We start from the raw sequence: 19,459 nt of genomic DNA, 5'->3' as shown, positions 1-19,459 counted from the left end.
CCAAGTGTCTCTCCTTCTTTCTGTTTAAAATTCACAATGTCATACCTCTTACGGATATACACAGAAGCAGGAAAATACTCATTCAAGAATGCTGTTTCCATTTGTTGCCATGTAGTAATGCTTCCTGCAGGTAGGGAATAAAACCATTCCTCAGCGTCCTCAGATAACGTGAATGGAAACATGACCAATCTCTTTGCTTCCTCAGAATGCCCATCAATTTTCAATGATGTAGTCATAGTCAGAAACCTCTGCAGATGCTTGTTTGCATCCTCATTGATCTTTCCTGCAAAAGGTTTGCTTTCTAACTGGCGGATAGTAGACGGGTGCAACTGGAAGTGAGCAACATTAACAGGTTGATTCACAATGGTCAACCGCACTGCTGGATTATTCTGTCTGCCATAGTCACCTAAAAGTCTTTCTGGTGGAGGTGGGTCTGCAGCCATATTAACAGTGTCTGGATGGGAATCTGTGTTTGACTCAGATTTTTCGGAGTGAACAGAAGCTGGTGTTCTCGGTGTGTCCGGTTCTTCGCTGTCAGAGTTTGCCAGTTTCTTTCTTCTAGCTTCTCTGAGCTTTGCCCGCAATGTTCTCTCTGGTTCTGCGTCAAAATGAAAATCAGCTGAGGACTTACCTCGCATAAACAAGTTAGACAAAGATTAAAATTGAATAACAAAATTGTCACAGATAAAATTTTGGTTGGCGAGCAACAAAATTTCGATAGAATGAAAATTAAAATATGTAGTTTGGCAATCCCCGGCAACGGCGCCAAAAACTTGATCGGAAAAATAGCAAGTGTACTCTTTTCACCGATGTAGTAATAGGGAGTTTATTTCCCAGTATCAATCTCGAGGATTGCGTAGGAATTACTTATTTCAATTCGATTCTATTCAAACAAAAAGATAATGGTTGGTTTGTTTTGGAATTTAGAATAGTAAACACAAAATTGATAACAAGAATAGATTAAGATAAAGGATGCTAGGGTGAGTGGTTGAGTTACCCGGTTATGAATTCCGTTCCAATTTCCTTACTGCCTATGAAGCCTTCAATCACCTAACCTCAGAATGCTCTTACTTAAGTCCTTAAGGAAGAAACTATTAAACTACCAATTATTACTTAAATGTCCATTTAATTAATCGTTGGTTTTAATCATACAAAATATCAAGGTTTACGGTGATTTACGAAAGTTACTAGTCCTAGATGATGCATTCATAAACCTAATTGTGTGAAAACCCTACCAATCACAGTCCTGTTATTGGAAGTCATAGATTAATTTGTATTTGTCCGATACAAAAGCATAATAACATCACACAATTAAATTGAAATACTTAACATAGAAATCAGGAAATTATCGGTTCAGATTCATACATACGATAACATCAGGACCACCCCCCTAGCATCAGGGGGTTTAGCCTCTCATAGTACTTAAAGAACTCATAAAGTAAAGATTTGACATTACAAAGAATTAGGAGAATTTGATCTTCAATGGTGGCTACCGTTGAATCTCGCCGTCTTCGAATCCGTTGTATTCGCTCTCTTCTCCACTGTAATGCTTTCGTTCGTCTGTCAAAAGGTCCTTTTTTCTTTCTCTTCCAAGCCTTCTTATAGTTTCAGATGCCTCCTCTCCAAGCAAAAGGTCCATACTTCCCTTAATGAGAAGAATCGGTTCACAATGCAAAATTAGGTTTTCCAGGCTGCGTGCAATCAACACGGCCGTGTGTGTACACACGGGCGCCCGTGTTTTTTCTCCTGCATTAATTTATTTCAGCATTTGTTACAGTAGCAACAACACGGGCCGTGTCCCTACACACGGGTGCCCGTGTAGATGCACTGTTTTAATCAACACGGCCGTGTGTGTACACACGGGTGCCCGTGTTGATCCCTGTTTTCTGCTTCGTCTTTTTCTCTGCTTGACCAACAACACGGCCGTGTGGTGGCACACGGGTGGCCGTGTTGACCTGCTGTTCTGTCATATTTTCGTCCTTCAGAGTGTCCCGAACTTCACCATTCTTGCTTTTGAACCTGGAACAATGACACTACCCAAACGAAGCATAAACGAGGTCTTTTTGACTTAAACTCGTAATCGAATGTAATGTAATACCAAACCAACAAAACTTGATACTTGACTCAAATGCAACTAAAAACAAACATAAATCTTACCAGAGTGATGAAAATACGTCGGATTAACGGCGGGAATTCAATGGAAATGGTGACCGATCAATAACACAATTGAATTATTTTTTAAAAGAAAAGTTTCCGATAAAGATGAAAATTGTATAACTTCAACATCGACACTTGAGGAGCAAGTTTTTGGTGATCAAATAATTCAAGTTCAACCAAATGAGCAACCCCGCATGATTCAAAAAGTCATCTTGGAAGAATTTAATTTCAATTGTTTAGAATGTGATCCCGACAAACATCTCCAATTTTGGGAATATCCAATAAATCAAAGAGATGAAGTTCGAAAAGTTTATCTTAATTGGTCCATATCAATGCCAAGTTGAAAAGTATCCTGTTAATGGATATAAATATCCAAGACGATTTCAAGCATCTTGGTTTAAAATGTTTCCTTCATGGCTAGAATATTCTCCAACTAATGATGTTGCTTATTGTTTACTTTGTTACTTATTCAGTAAAAAACCCAGTGGACATCCCGAAGCTAATGTGTTTACTATAAAATGATTTAAGACATGGAGAAAGGTCAGTGCCAGAAAGAAATATGTTTTTCTTAATCATATTGGAGGAAGCCCTTCTTCACCTCACAATAATGCTTTGAAATCTTCTCAATACTTGTTCAATCAATCAATCCACATCTGAAATGTTCTTAACCAGTCGTATATTGGTTTTAAAAAGTGGATATTGGTTTTTTATGGTTTTAATAAAATGGATATGAGCTAGTTTTTAAATCAAATAATATGGGCTTTTAAAATAGGTGCACCATATTTTTAAAAGTGGTTCTTGTGAACCAGTTTTTTGGCACACCCCTAGTCCCATTGGTGCTCCCGACTCCCCCAGACTCTCTAACACGATTGTTTGAAAATTGTAATTGATTATTTGTGTATTTTTAGGAGCTATATAATGGTTGAACATAACACAATTGAATTATTTTTTAAAAGAAAAGTTTCCGATAAAGATGAAAATTGTATAACTTCAACATCGACACTTGAGGAGCAAGTTTTTGGTGATCAAATAATTCAAGTTCAACCAAATGAGCAACCCCGCATGATTCAAAAAGTCATCTTGGAAGAATTTAATTTCAATTGTTTAGAATGTGATCCCGACAAACATCTCCAATTTTGGGAATATCCAATAAATCAAAGAGATGAAGTTCGAAAAGTTTATCTTAATTGGTCCATATCAATGCCAAGTTGAAAAGTATCCTGTTAATGGATATAAATATCCAAGACGATTTCAAGCATCTTGGTTTAAAATGTTTCCTTCATGGCTAGAATATTCTCCAACTAATGATGTTGCTTATTGTTTACTTTGTTACTTATTCAGTAAAAAACCCAGTGGACATCCCGAAGCTAATGTGTTTACTATAAAATGATTTAAGACATGGAGAAAGGTCAGTGCCAGAAAGAAATATGTTTTTCTTAATCATATTGGAGGAAGCCCTTCTTCACCTCACAATAATGCTTTGAAATCTTCTCAATACTTGTTCAATCAATCAATCCACATCTGAAATGTTCTTAACAAGCAGTGTGCCGATCAAGTAATCCAAAATAGACTTCGTCTCAAGAGCTCTATTGATTCCATTTGTTAGCTTGCATTTCAAGCTTTTTCTTTTAGAGGCCATGATGAATCACTTGCATAAAAAAATATATGTAACTTTCTTGAAATGGTAAAACTCTTAGCATCATACAATGATGAACTTGCAAAATAGTACTAGAGAATTCTCTATATTATTCAAAGTATACCTATCATTCAATTCAAAAGGAAATTTTGCATTTCATGTATAGGAAAGTGAAAAATTATATTCGAGAAGTGATTGGGGATTCTAAATTTTGCATAATTGTTGATGAATCCTGTGATGAATATTTAAGGGAGAAAATAGATATTATCTTGAGGTTTTTGGATAAAAAAGAGTGTATTCAAGAATGATTTTTTAAGCTTGCGCATGTTAACGACACTATGGTTATCACTCTTAAATATTCTACTTGTGATGTTTTTTCCCGACATGGTCTAAATGTTTCAGATATTCGTGGGCAGGGGTATGATGGTGCTAATAATATGAAAGGGGAGTGGAATGGATTGCAAGCATTATTTATCAAGGATTATCCTTATGCTTATTACATACATTGTTTTGCACATAAATTACAACCTGCTTTGGTTGCTGCTTCAAGAGAAGTTTTTCTTGTTCATGATTTCTTTTCACACTTGACTCATATCGCCAATGTTGTATGTTCATCTAGTAAGCGTCATGATGAGTTTCAAAATGTCATTTTTGAGGAGATTTCACATTTTCTAGAGATTGGCGAGCTTGATAGCGGTAAAGGAAAAAAATTAGATTGGTACTTTGAAATGAGACGTAGATACACGTTTGAGCTCACATTTTTATTCTGTTTATAGTATGATAAATTTGCATAATCCAACTTGTGTGGTTCTTGCAGATATTAGAAAAAATGAGAGAAGTTGTGCTACATGTGGGGATGCTAATGTTGCTTATAAGTTTATGAAATCATTTGAGTTCACATTAATTTTGCACGAGATTGATAATTCAAATTTAGAGATGGTAAAATGGTAAAAATGAGCGATGTAATATTATTTTGTCAAAAATATGATATTGATTCTCCTGATTGTAATGCAATTTATATAAAGCATGAGGTCATGCGCGTCATTAAATGAATCACATCACTGTGGGTCAACATTTAAGAATAAATCTCTTTTGTGTTACAATTGATCAATACATGTAAGAATTGAATCATAAATTTTGTGAGCAAACAATTAAGCTTTTAAGCTAAGCAATAGTTTGATTCCTAAGGATATTTACAAAGCATTTGATATGAATAACATATGTTCTCTTGTAAATAAATTCTATCCTACAAATTTTAGTGAGTATGAGAAAATTAATTTGAGATATCAACTTCAACACTTTCATCTTGATGTTGTTGGTCATCCAGATTTAAATAACTTGTCAACTATGTTTGAATTGTGTGAAGCTCTAAAAAAGACAGGGAAGACATATACATATACATATTATTTGATTGATCAATACGTGTAAGAATTGAATCATAAATTTTGTGAGCAAACAATGAAGCTTTTAAGCTAAGCAATAGTTTGATTCCTAAGGATATTTACAAAGCATTTGATATGAATAACATATGTGCTCTTGTAAATAAATTCTATCCTACACATTTTAGTGAGTATAAAAAAATTAATTTGAGATATCAACTTCAACACTTTCATCTTGATGTTGTTGGTCATCCAAATTTAAATAACTTGTCAACTATGTTTGAATTGTGTGAAGCTCTAAAAATGACAAGGAAGACATATACATATTATTTGATTGATCAACTTATTCGTCTTATCTTAACTCTTCCAGTTTCTACATCTACTACAGAAAGATCATTCTTAGCAATGAAGATAATCAAGATAAGATTGCGTAATAAGATGGAGGATGATTTTTTTTCTGACAATATGATACTTAATAGCAGAACACTTCACCACTAATTTAATTATTAATGAGTTCAAGTCTTTAGAGATGGTAAAATGGTCCAGTCTTCCAAACTTGCCCCTTTTTACTGCAATTTTCTATTAGTCAAGTCAAAGTTTAGATCCGCATCCTCTTCTATATATTGTCCCGCCCTTTTTGAATACAAGTTGATCATCATATCAATCCATTAAATTATGATTATCACAAATAATTAACTACTAAAAGGATATTTTGTAGTTAGAAAATATCTGAAAAATAAATGGTTCTATCCGAAAATATATAGGATTGCGTATCACATGACATACTCTTCAACTTGGTCTATAAGTGATGATTCCATGATATGTTTTACGTGATATGAGAAAGATGCAATAAAAAATACATTTTATAATTAGTGTGAAACTAAAGAACTGAGCGAGTATTTGGTAGCATCTAAAACAAGGGTGAATATGGTTAAGTTGAATAGATTGAAAACCTAGAGTACAATTAGAAGGTTAACATTTGAACTTATTAGCGTAAAACTTAGAGTGTCATAACTATGTAGCACATACATCAAAAATACGATACGTTGATATCGATAATAATATAAAAATAAATAAATTAAACATAATTACAGATATCAGTTTAAATTTCAAACATCAACACCGACACAAACACACCTATCTTAAAAGGTGTCAGTGCTACATAGTATCGTAATCTATAGATTATTCATGCATCTAAGCCCCGAGAGATAGTGGACACTCCTTTTCCTTCACACAAGACAAAGTTAAATGAAAAAATGTATTCCACATGAAGGCATATATTTCACCAAAATACTTAACTTATCTAGGTAACATAATACATATAAAGAGACTCTAGTCAAGCCTAGATGCAGAAATAAAAAGTCAAAAAGAGAGGAACTCTATTATCATAGGGTTAAAAAGTGCATTATACATATGAGTTGTTTTGACATTAATAGATAAACAACATACATAATATTATTCTAACAAGCATTATAACATGCATTTTCACATGCAGACACAAATAAATATAGAATGGCGATAACACATTATCATCACACAAGTTATATGAAATTATACAAATTAGTAAAATATATAGTGCGTAGTGTTTACATGAAACCTTGATAAGACACTTGAGAAAAAGCAAATAGAAAAAATAAGAGAATTTTTTAATGCACCATATGTATTACTAATGTATCATGTGAAAATACAAAAATATTTTTAAATTTCGGAGATGTATCTCCGTATTGGAAAAAATCCAAATTTCACATTGGTTAAAGATAGAACCCATAAAGAGTTTATATAGAGTGACACCCCTCACCTTACAAATCGGTTTTGTAGGGATGAGTTAGGCCAAAAATTTAATTCTATCACTCTAAATGCACCCTTAGTAAATAGAATTTTGATTTAATGTTAAAAAACTCTAGAAATGTATCTTCGTAAATATTCCGGAGATGCATCTTCGGACGGTATTAATTCTAAAACACATCAGAACCCTTATCCTCCTCATTTCTATTGGTTATCTTACAGTCATTATGGCTGATAGAGACGACCGACTGAGGCACATAAGGATTGCACACCATGCATCAACCCATAGGGAGAAAAGTCAGGTTTATGAGGCTCATTTTCACTCTAGCCCGATTCATGCGGAGACATTGACTTTTGGGGCTTATGCTTCTCCGCCTTCTTCTTCTTGTAGAAGACATGTGTCAGCTACTAACGCATCACTGCCTTCATCTTCCCATAGGCGATAAGTTTCACCTATTCAGACGCCAGAGGTACCCGAGTCACCGGAGGTACCTGAGGCACCAGTGCCACCCCAAGCACTGGAGATACCTCATGCTGAGCTTGTGCCACCTCAAATGAGACTGCTGAGCCAGAACCATCTAAAGTTGTTGAGGCTGACGAGCCAGTGCCACCTCATACATTTAGATGATGCCCTATAAAGTTGTCATTGTTGCCTCTGTACTCGGACCATATTGTCAAACATATCTTGGACGGAGAGGTAAAATTAGTTGGATTCATTCTTTTTAAATTACGTTTATTATTATATTACAAGTTTATGACATAGATTTATTTTTCTGCATGACCTTGATCCCCTAAAGTTTATTAACCATGGACGAAAGATTACTAGCTCTCCTCAACCTAATGACGAGTAGTTTCAGGCTGTTTTGTCCTTATCTGGGATGAAGGACTTCTTCAAGGTCGATTATGTTACAGTCAACCACGAGATGTTTAATGCATTCGTGGAGATATGCATACCAAGACCTCGTTATTTCATCTACCGTTTAGTGAGATGTCTATCACATTCGACAATGTGTCGTGTTTGTTGCATCTTCTGATTAGAAGGAAACTTCTAGATCATGGGAGGATTAGCAAATACGAGGCACTCGAGTTGATGGTAGACTATCTGGGAGTTGACCTAGAGGATTCCATGAGGGACTTTGAAAAAAAATCATAAGGACACATGCTAGGTTTGAATTCCTTAAAAAGGTATATACATATAAGCTCCTTAGAGCAGAACAGGCCAGAGGCGATGACGAGCAGGTAGGTATCCATATAACGTATGATATGAAAGCATTACCCATTATATTTAGTTGGAATTGCGATTATTATGGACAAGAGTGTCACTTATGTTGATGTCGTCTATCTACAGTACTTCGAGGACTCGAGCGATCCTTGAGTACAACTAGGGGGCCGCTTGTTTGGTTTACTTATACTCATTTCCTTAAATGCTCAATTAGTTGTCAGTTGGGATCAATTGAGTTCCTGTGTACTCTATCTTTTGTTAGTTGTAACAATTGGAACTCCTATGTGCTCTAAATGTTGTCAATTGGGACCAATAGAGTAACCAGTGAACTCTGAAGAGATTAATTATTAATAAAAGATACAGACCAATATTAATAAGTACAAGAGATGACATTTTTGGTAACATTGATAATTGGTCAATTGGTACTGGAAGACAAAATATCAATTGAGATATTTTATATTACTACTTAATATTATATATTATTTATATATATTATATAGTATTTTGTATGGTGGAAAAGAAAAGAAGAAAAGGATAAGAAGTAGTAGGAAGAGGTAAGAATGAAAGAGAGAGTTATCATAAAGGAAAAAGAAAGAGAGGGGAAAAGAGAAAGAGGAAAGAGAAAGAGGAAGAAGAGAAGAAAATGAAGGAAGGAAGAAGAAGAGAAAGCCATGGAAACATTCACCACCATCATCTCATCTTCATCACCAACTTCCACATTTATTTCACCATCTTCATCTCCAAGGTGAGTTCTAGTTAGAAACCCTAGGTTCTAGAAGATTAGGGTTGTAGAATCATAGATAAATCATGAATAATCCATGCTATGTGATGAATATTTCTCTTGATGTTGTTGTTTTTATGAACATGTGCTTGATATGCTCTTCATGATTATGGTGATTGCATGATTTGTTATGGTTGTGTTTATGATGTTGAAATCCTTGTTATACATGTACATATGAACATGTAATATGATGAGTTTTGTTGGAAGAAGAAATGGATGGTGTGTTAGAAATGGTAGAACAGAGGAAAATGGTGTCTGTGAGGTGAAATGAGAAAATGTGAGTGGATCAATCGATTGGCCTCTGTCAACCAATCGATTGACAGCCTTTGGTTTAGCAGAAAAATGGAATTTTCACAGGACCAATCGATTGACACTGTATGTCAATCGATTGCACAAACTTGCTATATATGAACATTGGAAATTTTTAACAGGACCAATCGATTGACAGTCAGGATCAATCGATTGACACTCAAATTTTTTTGAAAAACAGAAATGTGAAAGGAACCAATCGATTGGGCTTCCCCAACCAATCGATTAACTCAAGTTTAAAACTTCAAAATCAATTTCTTAAGTGCTTTTAAATGCATTCTTCCAACCATTAATCAATTATGATGCCATGCTTAAGTTGAATACATGTTAATAGTTAGAATTACATGATGAATATAGTAATTTAACCTAGGATTGGTATTAGGTCTTGAGTGAGGTTCATGACTTAGATAACATTGAATGACGGTAATCATTCGTACAACGCTTATATGGAGGTCGTGTACAAATTGTTACCATGATTGAGAACGAGACGCATTGTGTGGAACATGCCATGTTATTGTTGTGTATTGTGGTGAATGAAGTCACCCACGATTGATGAATTTTGTTATGGTTCGTGGAACCAATGATTGTAGAACCGGTCATGTATTCATAATGTGTGTTTTTGTGATGGTACACATCTCTATTGGTATCTTAGACGTGTAAGCATTGAGATGTGGGACCAATGATTCGAGCCTCAATTGGGTCTGAGCCCCAACCATGGCGGACATGGGGGAAAGATAGACATCTAGGTGGCTTAGAGTCCCATACGGTGAAAGATACCCAAGGTGGGTTAGAGTCCCATACGGGTGACGGTCGCTTGAACTGGGGATTAAGCCTTATAGAGGACCCGATATCCACCACGAAAGTCGAATCATACGAGCATGCATGAACCGGGCCTGGCTTAGACGTAAGTCCGTTCGGGAATTGATGCGTCGTGATCTGAATAATGATCGTGGTTGAGTTATGAGAACTCAGATGCATGTTGCCATACAATTGCGAGATAGTTTCCCCATCGCTCAAGTCTTCATTCCCTTGCTGACTTGAGTTGGATATGAGTTGAATATTGATTAGAAAACCCTGTAGAGCCGAGTGAACCCATAGGATATGAGAACTCGCTGAGATTATTATCTCATCCCATTATTGTTGTTATTTTTCAGGTATTCCTTATAGGTCGAATTCTGTAGAAGCTGTTTATGGATGTTTCAAGGGACACAGTTATTCGGATCTTCCGCTGTGGAGTTGTGTGCAATGAAGATATTGCACATAGTTCTTAAATTTTTATTGTTCAGGCATTATTGTATAACATGTTCCATTGATGTTTTTAGTTTGGACATGTATATATATTGATGCCATTATGAACTTATGTTGGATCAGTACCAATTATTAACACTTGTATGATATTATTCTAGATATATATTATACGGGTTGTTACATTTGGTATCAGAGCAGGTCGATTCTCGACCTAGTCTTGAAACATCATAAGTAAATCTATTCCTGCCTCATATGTGTGTTTAGCCAACATGATTATTAATATCACTATATGTAGTATTGGGCCTGATCAACCTAATGATATGTACATGGTAGGTAGGATCATGGTTGAGCGACCACGAGGACTCCGAAGTGTGGGTGGAACTTGTGCTTTGAGAGTAGGCTCAAGCCAATAGTTAGAAAGTAAGGATAACCAGGTAGCCCAGATGAAGTTTCAGAGGAGTTATGATTTGGGTATTATGGAATTGAAGAGTAGTGTATCATTCAAGCGATTCTGCGGCGTTAACAGAGTTGAGAAGTTAAGGAATTCTAGCAGATGAGCTTGTCAGAATTTTGAGGAATAAGTGAATTTGCTAGTGGAATGAGATACACTCATTGATATGGAATAAATATTGTGAGTAATTCCATATGGTGAAGGAGAAAGGATTATGTTACACATATGTCATAAGGTCTGGAAGTGAGGTAGTGTATCAGTGTTTCAGTTTCTAAGGCCACTAAAATATTTTGGAAGAACGAGAGTACTTCATGGAATATATATTTGGAAGGGTACCTTGCAAGTGGTTAAGGACTTGAGGGATAAGGACGTTCAGTTTTGTTGGGAGCCTAAGGTAGTGGTGAATTCTAAGAAGAGACTCGAGGACATGACTACCTATTTCAAGAGAAATAGGTATGGGCCAAATGGAGGCTAGAAGATAGATCAAGTATATCCAGTCTTAGAAGGGAGATCGAATTCAAGATAGCTAGTCAGAGGTTTAGTGTTAGTAAGAGACCATTATGGAATGTTAAGTTACCTAAGGATCAATTATAAGAGTTCGTGTGGAAAGAGAGAGAACATACATTATATAGTAATGGAAGCTCTGGTGAGTTTTGGTTGTAGGAGATTTGGTTGAGGAGAAAAGGAAGTAAGTTGGATTTAAGGAATTCTAGTAGAATGGTTCTGTAATTGGAACTGAGGGAATTACCATAGGAAGACAAGTGAACACTGAGTGTGGAAGTAGTGTGGATGTTACAATACAATCGTTGTAATGGGGTACATTTTAGATAAAGGTAGAATGGGACCATTAAGATTCATTAAGACGAAGTTATGGGTTTGTAGTGGATGATTGTTCACATCGAGGACTTCTAGAGTATGTAGTGGAGTGGAGGAAGTATACCTTGGTATCAAGAGAAGTATGTGATAACAACATTATGGTCACAAGTATGTGTAAGGGATTCCTTGTCTTGAGATGGATGCAAAGTAACACACATTTCATTGAGTAGTGAGTCTTGTATTCTAAGAAGTTGAGTTGATGATAGACAACAAAAGATAAGCTAAGCTGGAGCATATGAACTAAGTGTAGGATGTTGAATATGTTATGTTGCAAGAGCTTATTGGGAGACAATGAGGATTGTCTGTAGCAAGTCATCTAGACAAGTAACCCCAGTATGATGAAAGGTGTAGTAGGTATTGGTTTAGAAGAAAAATCCTAGTCATAAGTGTGTGGCAATGATAAGATTTATCTTAAGTGTATTTTATTGAATTGCAAGAGTAATAGTGGCTTATTGAAAATCTGGTTGTTATTTATCTTCTTGACAAGTGTTTGGTTGGTTGGTCACGGAGTATAAACATTCACACCGTGTTGGAGATAAGGGTGTCTTAAATGTCATAAGTGTACCGTTGTGGGTGTACAAATTGAGGATGGAGTTACAAGTCACCACAAGTCAGATTGGTAGTTTTGAAATTGGGATTTTTGAAGGTATAGTGCGTAGTTGGTCATCTGTGGAGATATCATGGAAGTCAGACCTGTGGGAAAACCAACCTAGTGAACCATGCTCAGCTTAAGTAAGTCTGGGAAGTACCACTATTATGATTATGAATAACTATACGGAACAGATCTGGAAGAGACCTACTAAGTGGTGATCTGGAAGAGATTAGTTAGGTATATGGTATATATTGATAAGGTGTGAAGTGATTGGTCAGGGTATGAAATTGATTAATTCATTCAGATTCATAGCCTTAGATGTAGACTCCCTGAGAGTGGTAATGGATGTGTACCATGATACTCTACCCTATTGGAAGGATTCATGAATTATACTTCCAAGAAGGAACGAGGATAAGATATTCCTGAAGTTAAACATGTAACTCAGACTGTATATTAGTAAGAGCATGAGCCAAGATTATGGAAGATGGGACATGACAATTGAGATGAATGATTTTGGATACGAGGTGAAATGTTATCTCTAGATGTGTGTGAAATATTGTGTGTGACTCTATAAGGTGTATGGACACTCATAGTTACGCTCTAGATTGCTTAAGTCCCTTAAAAGTGGTGTCTTGTTGATGATTTAAAGTTCCTTGATGGTGTTATGTTGTTTTTGGTCGAGATCATATGTCGATAGAAATCTTGAATGAATCAAAGCCCTACAAGAGGATTTGATATGGAATATAGTAACCAGAACCGGATATTGTCAAACTAATTTGGTTTAACTGCATCGAACACCTGATGAATTTGGATGTTCTACGTTTTTATGGTTGTAGTAATGTAAATACTGGATACCTATCTTCTGAAGAGTGTTGGTCTTATTCTAAACTTTTGTGAGTCATCAAGGAAGTTATTCTACTAATGGGAGTCAGCAAGGTTCTAGTACCATTTTGGACAGTAGGCATTCTGGAGGGTAAGTGTGTTTCTTTGTAGATTGTTTGCTAAACAGTAGTGCCTAGGAATCCCAGGTGCTCCACTATTGGAATCAGAGTATCACAATGGAAGGTGATGGAAGAAAGATCTTAGTCAAGTCTATGGGGATCAGGGAGATAGTTAATCGTAAGAATGGAGGTAAGGATAAGAGTAAGACAATCTTGTGCTAATGGTTCTATCTCATTCGAGTAGCACGATAGAAGTGAATTAATAGGAGTAGAGACTTGCAGCATACAGTATCAGATCAAGTGAAGTTTATGAGATTATCAATAGATGAATTACAAAGTTTGTCACACTTGTTGAATAATAATTAATAAATAAAAAAAGTAGTCAATATTGTGCGTGGTCAAGGAATCAATAAACTTTCTTCTGAAGAATTAATGAGTATTGATTAACCAGGTCAAGATAAGATGTCGTAATTATGTTTTGTGTAACTTGGTGCAAGGAAGGGGAGTCGTGGTTTCCGGGAGGAAAGTGACCAACTGATGTTGAGCGGTATATCAAATAAATTAAGTGGGAGTAAAGTTAAACGTTAATCCAATATTACATTAAGGATATGGTTAAGACCATGAAGTATTGAGAGTTCCCACACGAGAGAAGTTTTCCAAGGGGGAGAGGTTAGAAGAATGAGTATGTCAGAGGCTTGGAATCGAAGAGAAGTTAAGTGCTAGTCTAAGACGTTAAGGCAAGAATTGTTTGTTCGTTGAGTGAAGGAAATTGGGGGGCGAATTTCAATTTAAGGGGGGGGGGGGGGAATGTAATACCCCATATTCCCTTAAATGCTCAATTAGTTGTGAGTTGGGATCAATTAAGTTCCAGTGTACTCTATCTTTTGTTAGTTGTAACAATTGGAACTCCTATGTGCTCTAAATGTTGTCAATTGGGACCAATAGAGTAACCAGTGAACTCTGAAGAGATTAATTATTAATAAAAGAGACAGACCAATATTAATAAGTACAAGAGAGGACATTTTTGGTAACATTGATAATTGGTCAATTAGTACTGGAAGATAAAATATCAATTGAGATATTTTATATTACTACTTAATATTATATATTATTTATATATATTATATAGTATTTTGTGTGGTGGAAAAGAAAAGAAGAAAAGGATAAGAAGTAGTAGGAAGAGGTAAGAATGAAAGAGAGAGTTATCAAAAAGGAAAAAGAAAGAGAGAGGAAAAGAGAAAGAGGAAAGAGAAAGAGGAAGAAAAGAAGAAAATGAAGGAAGGAAGAAGAAGAGAAAGCCATGGAAACATTCACCACCATCATCTCATCTTTATCACCAACTTCACATTTATTTCACCATCTTCATCTCCAAGGTGAGTTCTAGTTAGAAACCCTAGGTTCTAGAAGATTAGGGTTGTAGAATCATAGATAAATCATGAATAATCCATGCTATGTGATGAATATTTCTTTTGATGTTGTTGTTTTTATGAACATGTGCTTGATATGCTCTTCATGATTGTGGTGATTGCATGATTTGTTATGGTTGCGTTTATGATGTTGAAATCCTTGTTATACATGTACATATGAAGATGTAATATGATGAGTTTTGTTGGAAGAAGAAATGGATGGTGTGTTAGAAATGGTAGAACAGAGGAAAATGGTGTCTGTGAGGTGAAATGAGAAAATGTGAGTGGATCAATCGATTGGCCTCTGTCAACCAATCGATTGACAGCCTTTGGTTTAGTAGAAAAATGGATTTTTCACAGGACCAATCGATTGACACTGCATGTCAATCGATTGCACAGACTTGTTGTATATGAACAATGGAAATTTTTAACTGGACCAATCGATTGACACTCAGGATCAATCGATTGACACTCAGCAAATTTTGAAAAACAGAAATGTGAGAGGAACCATCAATTGGGCTTCCCTAACCAATCGATTGACTCAAGTTAAAAACTTCAAAATCCATTTCTTAAGTGCTTTTAAATGCATTCTTCCAACTATTAATCAATTATGATGCCATGCTTAAGTTGAATACATGTTTATAGTGAGAATTACATGATGAATATAGTAATTTAACCTAGGATTGGTATTAGGTCTTGAGTGAGGTTCATGACTTAGATAACATTGAATGACGGTAATCATTCGTACGACGCTTATATGGAGGTCGTGTACGAATTGTTGCCATGATTGAGAACGGGACGCATTGTATGGAACATGCCATGTTATTGTTGTGTATTATGGTGAATGAAGTCACCTACGATTGATGAATTTTGTTATGGTTTGTGGAACCAACAATTGTAGAACCGATCATGTTATCAGAATGTGTGTTTTTGTGATGGTACACATCTCTATTGGTATGCCTAGACGTGTAAGCATTGGGATGTGGGACCAATGATTCGAGCCTCAATTGGGTTTGATCCCCAACCATGGCGGACATGGGGGAAAGGTGGACACCTAGGTGGGTTAGAGTTCCATACGGTGAAAGATACCCTAGGTGGGTTAGAGTCCCATACGAGTGACAGTCGCTTGAACTGGGGATTAAGCCTCATAGAGGACCCGATATCCACCGCGAAAGTCGAATCATACGAGCATGCATGAACCGGGCCTGGCTTAGACGTAAGTCCGTTCGGGAATTGATGCATTGTGACCTAGATAATGATCGTGGTTGAGTTATGAGAACTCAGATGCATGTTGTCATACAATTGCGAGATAGTTTCCCCATCGCTCAAGTCTTCGTTCCCTTGCTGACTTGAGTTGGATATGAGTTGAATATTGATTAGAAAACCCTGTAGAGCCGAGTGGGCCCATAGGATAGGAGAACTCACTGAGATTATTATCTCATCCCATTATTGTTATTATTTTTCAGGTATTCCTTACAGGTTGAATTCTGTAGAAGCTGTTTGTAGATGTTTCAAGGGACATAGTTATTCGGATCTTCCACTGTGGAGTTGTGTGCAATGAAGATATTGCACATAGTTCTTAGATTTTTATTGTTTAGGCATTATTGTATAACATGTTCCATTGATGTGTTTAGTTTGGACATGTATATATATTGATGCCATTAGGAACTTATGTTGTATCAGTACCAATTATTAACACTTGTATGATATTATTATAGATATATATTATATGGGTTGTTACAAATTCCATGTGGGAATTTGAAAAAAAATCATAAGAACACATGCTAGGTTTGAATTCCTTAAAAAGGTATATACATATAAGCTCCTTAGAGCAGAACATGCCAGAGGCGATGACGAGCAGGTAGGTATCCATATAACGTATGATATGAAAGCATTACCCATTATATTTAGTTGGAATTGCAATTATTATGGACAAGAGTGTCACTTATGTTGATGTCGTCTATCTACAGTACTTCGAGGACTCGAGCGATCCTTGAGTACAACTAGGGGGCCGCTTGTTTGGTTTACTTGTACTCCAAGTTATCAAAGGGTTGTAGGTGGAAGGCGAAGAAGGTCACATGCACATCACACTATTGACGATAATGTAATTAGTATTTTAATGTTTGTGTGTCATTTTTATTACATCTTTGCAACGCCATTACTGATGATTTGTGTGCTCCAACACATTTTAGGCTTGGATCCTCCAACATTTCCCGCGCATCTCTGACTGGTCATGTGTACCAACTTATACTGAGGATATGTTGTGTGCTTATGCATTTGCCCCTCTCAAAGGGAACTAGGCGATAAATTCGTTCAGAGTGTATCTTGACCACTTGGTTGCCAAAGATATACAATTTAACAGCTATGTCGATCACCGTAAAACGCATCCATTTGACGACATACTATTATACTCGGGATGATTGACCTGTAGTTCACGTATGATATTTCCTCATCTGCCTGAGCGCATCATGTGGCAATTTGGCTACACTTATAGTATTCTCAAACACCATGTTGTCTTTGTTCCTCCTGCTATGACACATAGAAATATGAATGTCATGTTTGATGATTATCTTAGTCATCTAGTACCAGAGTAGGCACGAAGTACCATAACTGAGAGTTACTAGAACTATGTCGACGGATACATCAGGTAGTTCTTTAGGGTATCACATCCGTATATGGTGAAGGATGCTCCAGGAGATCCACTAAGGCCAACTCAGTAGGAGATACTAGAGGAGGAGCAGTCACAGTTAGATTATGCTTATGGTGTCTTACCTAGATGTCGTTGCATTGTGGAGATTGCGCATGCAGGCAGTGACATGGGTGTGAGGTAAGGTAGATCTTAGATGCCATTATGACGAAGGCACGAGAGACACTAATGTACCGGAGACAGCGTCAGGGGACAGAGGGTAGAAGAGGTTGGGGAGCTCGTGGAGTTGTAGTCCGGCATACGCAATAGTATATAGTATTTGTACTTTAGATTTATTATCAATTGTATTTTATTTTGACTTCATTCTACTTTATTGTGTATTTCGAATTCATTTATATATGTCATATTTTGACCATCTAATTTATATATGTCATATTTTATGTATCAATTAAATGGTTTGATGTTCATCACATAATAGGATTTTAACATTTATAAATCATCATTTTCATCTAAATAACCACAAACCAAATATAACAAGCATTGTTCTGATAGGGTACAAAGATGCATCTCCATAAACCCTAAACAGAAATGCATCTCGAGAATAATAAACGTGTAAAGTGGACCTTTTAGAGAGGGATAAAGTGGGCCTTTTTGTTTAAAATATTTCGAAAAGACATATTCAAATTAGTTAACCTTTTGATTAAGACAAAATGCGTCTGAATATGCATCTCCAAAATTTGAAGAGTATTTTAAATTTTTTATAGAGTATTTTTATACCTCATAAAGTGGAATAAGAAATTCCAAAAAATAAATTCATTATTATTCTTAAAGACTACAACTAACTAAACATATCGTAGCCTAATTTTTTTTGGTGCAAACAGAAAAAACATAATCTCTTTTTAAGACAATAATCAAATTAACTTTAAAAGGGTGTTTTTGATTGATGCATAGTTAGTGCGCATGTTCTCTTTTACTTTTGAGGATATAAATGCACATGTATTTACTCTTTCATGAGGTGAAATTCAAGTTCTTATCATTGTTGAATTGTAATTCCTTGTGTCAAAGCAGGTTGCTCGACAGAGCAAGGAAGTGTCCAACCACCTAGTGTGTTGAGTAGTGTTAGCTATTTTGGGCTTTTACAATTTTGGGCTTTTATAGTTTTGGGTTTTGACTTGAGGTCCAAGTTAACCTAAATCTATAAATAGAGGGAGTAACCCTTATTTTGTAACAGAGGTGAATAGAGTATTCACAATACATTGTATTCACAGTATTTTGCAGTTGTAAAGTGAATAACATGTTTTCCACAGTTTGTGGGCAGAGAGAAACTCTGCAGAATTTTGTTACTCTTCTCCTTCATCGTTCTTTACTTTCTTTCTTTCTCCATTGTTCTTCTCTTTTCGTTGTTATTGTGTGGGTAGTTACAATCTTTTTCATCAAGATTGATTTAAATTCTCCATAGGTTTTGGGGGATTTCCAACATCTAGTATCAAGAGCTCCGATTAATCGATTCGTGGGAAGAAAATCACCATGGCAACGAATCACCCAAACAGGCATTTTCCAGCAAATCTTGCGATTCTCAAGAACAACAATTATGAGAATTGGTGCAAGCAGATAAAGGTTGTGTTCTGTTATCAAGATCTTTGGGATCTTATGAAGGAAGGAGTAGCAACGCTTGGAGAAGCCGCGACGGATCAAGAAAAGACTGCACATAAAGAATTGAAGAAGAAAGATTATAAATCTCTCTTTATAATCCATCAATGTGTTGATGCTGATAACTTTGAAAAGGTTAGCGATGCAGAGTCAACAAAAGAAGCATGGGAAATTCTGAAGAAATCGTTTGAAGGCGCAGAGAAGGTGAAAGAGGTGAGGTTACAAACTTACAAAAGAACGTATGAATTGCTTCAGATGGAAGACAATGAAAGCATAACTGATTTCTTCACCAGTGTTACGAAACTGGTGAATCAAATCAAGGTATATGGAGAAGTGTTGGCATCAAGATCTGTTGTTGGAAAGATCTTGAGGTCTTTGG

The 19,459-nt window shown here is 36.0% G+C and overlaps 1 pseudogene; it reads left to right on the top strand.

Moving 5' to 3' along the window:
* Positions 1 to 3,075: 3,075 nt before the first annotated feature.
* On the top strand, positions 3,076 to 5,758 carry LOC127130684 (uncharacterized; annotated as a pseudogene).
* The last annotated feature ends 13,701 nt before the right edge of the window (positions 5,759 to 19,459 follow it).

The sequence above is a fragment of the Lathyrus oleraceus genome, chromosome 3, assembly GCF_024323335.1.
Source record: "Lathyrus oleraceus cultivar Zhongwan6 chromosome 3, CAAS_Psat_ZW6_1.0, whole genome shotgun sequence".
NCBI lineage: Eukaryota > Viridiplantae > Streptophyta > Magnoliopsida > Fabales > Fabaceae > Lathyrus > Lathyrus oleraceus.
The sequence above is the reverse complement of the archived record's forward strand: the minus strand, read 5'-3'. Positions and strand labels throughout refer to the sequence as shown.